The following is a 4,505-nucleotide window of genomic DNA, read 5'->3' as shown; positions in this document are numbered from 1 at the left end:
GGTTCTGAGATTCTGAATTAATATATATGGATATTAATGCTAGGTGATTCACTCTTGTGTACTAAATTCCTTTTCCTATCTTCAAAATAACTATATGGAGCAAAATGGGAGAATTCCAGGGATATCTTTGATGTTGTTCCTCAATCCTGACCTGATAGGTCCACTTCTATGGGCCAAAAAAAATGTAGTCCATTCAATTCTACTGTAATATTGCAAGAGATACCTGCTGACTAGGATTTTAGCAAAGATCAACATCTTAATTAATATAGGCCTCAAAATAGCATCATGGTTATGGTTAGTTATGTTGGATTTGACCTGCTAACAAAAGACTAAAGACTGTGTTACCAAAGCGTATCATAAGGAAGTCCATTTACAAGCATCTGAGAAAGAGAGGTTGATTATAAGCAGCCAGCATGGATTTACTATGAACAAACTGTGCCAAATAAAACTTGATTTCCTTCTTCAACAAGATAACTAGTTGGGTAGATGAAGGTAATGCAGTGGTGCATAGAATATTTGGACTTCAGCAAGGCTTTTACAATGTCCCATTTGACCTTCCTATGAACTAATTAGAGAAAGGAGGGCTAGACAGAATGACTATAAGGTGGATAAACAACTGACTCAATAGCTCAATAGCACAGATCCATGTAGGCATGGCAGGAATTTTTGAATGGTGTCCCACAGGGGTCTGCCCTGGACCCAGTACTGTTCAGCATGTTTATTAATGATTTGGCTGCTGGAATAGAGAGTTTATTCAGCAAATTTACAGATGACAAAGCAGGATGGATTGTAAAAGCAATGGCATACAGGAGCACAATTCAAAAGTATCTTGACAGATTGGAAAGCTGAGCTGGAACTAACAGGATAAGTTTAATGCTGAGAAATGTAAGAGGTTAAACCTTGAAAAGAATAATGAAAAACACAAAGAAAAAATGGGCAACAATTGGCTAACAGAAGCACTGTGTGGAAGGATCGAGGAGTCTTGGTGGATCACAAACTCAGTGTGAGTCTTCAGTGTGATGCAGTTGCACAAAGGTAAATATGATTTTCAGCTCTGTCAATGGAACATTAGGTGCAAGAAGTATGAGGTAATAGTGCCCCCATACTTGGCACTGGGTAGACCTCATTTAGAGTTGTATGTAGTTTTGGGCTTCACAGTTTAAAAAGGACATGGAGAAGTTAGAGTACAGAGGGTCCACAGGCAGATGACAAAAATGATAAAGGGCTTGGAATTCAAGTCATACAGTGAGAGATTGAAGGAAATAAGGATGTTCAGTTTAGTAGCAGTCTTCAAATATCTGAAGGGCTGCAATAAAGAAGAGCACCTTTTCTTTTTTACTGCAGAGTAGGATGTAGAACAATGGCTTAAGTATGTTTAGACTGGATAACAGGAAAAACATCTTCACTGTTAGAACAGAAAGATAGTGGAATAGACCTCCTAGGGAAACTGCTGTCTGCATCACTGGAGATGTTCAAGAAGAGGTTGGGTAAGCATTGGTTAGGGGTAACTATGCCTATGCTATGTTATAGGTATCACCCATGCTTCTGGGATTTGCTAGTTGCCACATGGAGCCAGGTTGTTCCCCTCTTGTTTCTACACATGTGAAGAAGGGGTTGGGTTTTTTTTCATATTCATCAACAGCACTTGGTGTTAGCTGCAGCCAGCACTGGAGATTTTTACTTCCTGAGACTAAAATCTAGAGACTCCTGGCTAGAGGGGTCTGACCCTGAGCAGAAGGGCAAAACAACTGCTATTTTTACTATCAAGAGGGAATTTTACCCTGTGATCAGATTGGTATGGACTGGGGGGAGGAGGGGGGGGGGGGTCACCTCCTCTGTAGCTGGGGGTGTGGCCATTTTCCCTGGATCTCTCAAATGTATTTTAACAATCCTTGCAGCAAAAGGACACTGGACACTGTTGTCTGCCTTCTTTGCCTGTGGCAGATTATAGTGCTATAGTACTTTTCACAGTTGTGTGGCAGGCTTGAATCTGTACTTTTAATAACAGGTTAGACAAGGATTTGGATAGGGGTGATCCAGGCATGTAGGTGGACTAGATGACCTCCAGATTCTAGGATTCTATTATCTAGTTCCCTTGTATTCTACAGTGTAAAAGCCAAATTAATATCTTGAATTTCCACCATAACCAAAAGACAGCCTTCACCAGTTAAAATGTTTATGGCTTTTTGAAGAAGAAATGTGTAGTTTGGAAGAATTAAATGAGGCAGGACAAAGAGTAAATCTTTTATATTAAAAATGCTTTTACCAGATGGCTTAATATTGGACATGCTGCAATTAAGACAAAACTCCTTGAGGGCAGACAAATGTTTTCTCATGTGTTTATACAGCAACCAGTACAATAGAACTCCAAACCTGGTTATTTCTCTACTGGCTTTGATTTTTCAGGTATAGACAGCGGGAACCATTTGGTTTAGTAAAGAGGCACATCAATAATTCAGTATGAGGTCGTTTACCCCTCAGTACCAGCAGTGGGACTAAGGAATGTAGCTTTTACCTCTTTTTAGGAGGCTGCCTGTATAGCTAGATAGATTAGAGTTACCTTAAGGCCTACCCTAACTTGTGGCCATTCTTCAGTAATCACTATGAGGCTCAGCAGCTCATTCTACATATGAATTTTAAAGAGGGTTATTTCCCTAGTTATTTCCATTTAGGTCAGTAATGACTAAGTCTATGGTAGATTGAAATTACCCATGGGTATGGCAACTTTTCTTTATGGATTTATTTCCTAGATAAAAAACCTGCTATGAAAAAAATACAATTGTGTGAAAAAATGTGCTAAGAAAACCTTAAGGTTGTGAAGTCAAGTTAGAGTTAGAAAGGCTAGAATTAAGATCTTTGCTGCAATTTTTTAAATGCAATGCTTCAGCTGTATTTTCAGGATTTCATAACTCAAGCAACTTTGTCTAATTCACTTCAATTTGAGGCTAAATTCAATTACAATACAAGTTTAAGCATATTTTAGACAAGGATGACAGAATTGTCATTCATGGTAGTTTCAGCTTTAATGGTAGTTTCAACTTTAAGTATGGTGTGGTTGCTTCTGACCAGAGTGCAGTCGAAGTCCTTTCACAATTCAAAAAATCAGGTTAATTAGTTTACAAATCTTCTAAAACAGTGTTCTGGAGTATTTATTTTTTAAAAAACAAAGAACATGCAAACATGAATCTGCATGCAAATGATCAATGACCAGGCAACTGACTAATTATGAGTATGACTATATCTTGTGGCACCACAGTGGTGGGGAGATGAAGCTAGCAGTGGGAACACCATACAGATCACGTGGCTGGTAATGTTGTTGTTCTGAACAGGAACCAAAACTGGAAATTAAAATATGGGGTTCTGATGCCCTTCTTCTCCATCCTTCAGGTAAGATTTGATTTTTTAATGTTTTCCCCTGTCTTCTTTCTCCCCTGCAGTTTGAAGCCATTACCAGCCAAACTGCAGTTTTCCAGAGCTTTGGAAGAAATGCTAAATTTCAAGTTCCCCTGGAAATCTCCCAAAGTCCAAATTACAGTGGTCCCTACGAGGGTACTGAAGGCACTGGCTGACGTCATTGCACAGCCACTGGCGGGAATATTTGAACACTCTTGGCACACGGGCCAGGTCCCGGAGGACTGGAAAAGGGCCATTGTGGTCCCCATTTTCAAGAAGGGGAGGAAGGAGGACCCAGGCAACTATAGGCCAGTCAGTCTCACCTCCATCCTTGGCAAAGTCTTCAAAAAAATTATCAAGGCTCACATTTGCGAGAGCCCAGCAGGAAAAAATTATGCTGAGGGGAAACCAGCACAGGTTCATAGCAGATAGATCATGCCTGACTAATCTAGTCTCTTTTTATGACCAGGTTACAAAACACCTGGACACAGGAGTAGGGGTTGACATAATTTACTTAGACTTCAGGAAGGCCTTTGATACGGTATCCCACACCATACTGGTGAACTAGTTAAGAGGCTATGACTTGGATGACTACACAGTCCAGTGGGTGGCAAATTGGCTAGAGGGTCGTACCCAGAGAGTCGTAGTGGATGGGTCGGTATCGACCTGGAAGGGTGTGGGCAGTGGGGTCCCGCAGGGCTCGGTCCTTGGACCGATACTCTTCAATGTCTTCATCAGCGACTTAGACGAGGGAGTGAAGTGTACTCTGTCCAAGTTTGCGGATGACACAAAACTGTGGGGAGAAGTGGACACACCGGAGGGCAGGGAACAACTACAAGCAGACCTGGACAGGTTGGATAAATGGGCAGAAAACAACAGAATTCAATTCAACAAGGAGAAATGCAAAGTGCTGCACCTAGGGAGGAAAAATGTCCAGCATACCTACTGCCTAGGAAATGACCTGCTTGGTGGCACGGAAGCGGAAAGGGATCTTGGAGTCCTAGTGGACTCCAAAATGAACGTGAGTTGGCAGTGTGACGAAGCCATCAGAAAAGCCAATGGCACTTTATCGTGCATCAGCAGATGCATGACAAACAGAGCCAAGGAGGTGA

This window comes from Alligator sinensis, unplaced genomic scaffold, assembly GCF_000455745.1.
Source record: "Alligator sinensis unplaced genomic scaffold, ASM45574v1 scaffold7_1, whole genome shotgun sequence".
Classification (NCBI taxonomy): Eukaryota; Metazoa; Chordata; order Crocodylia; family Alligatoridae; genus Alligator; species Alligator sinensis.
The sequence above is the reverse complement of the archived record's forward strand: the minus strand, read 5'-3'. Positions refer to the sequence as shown.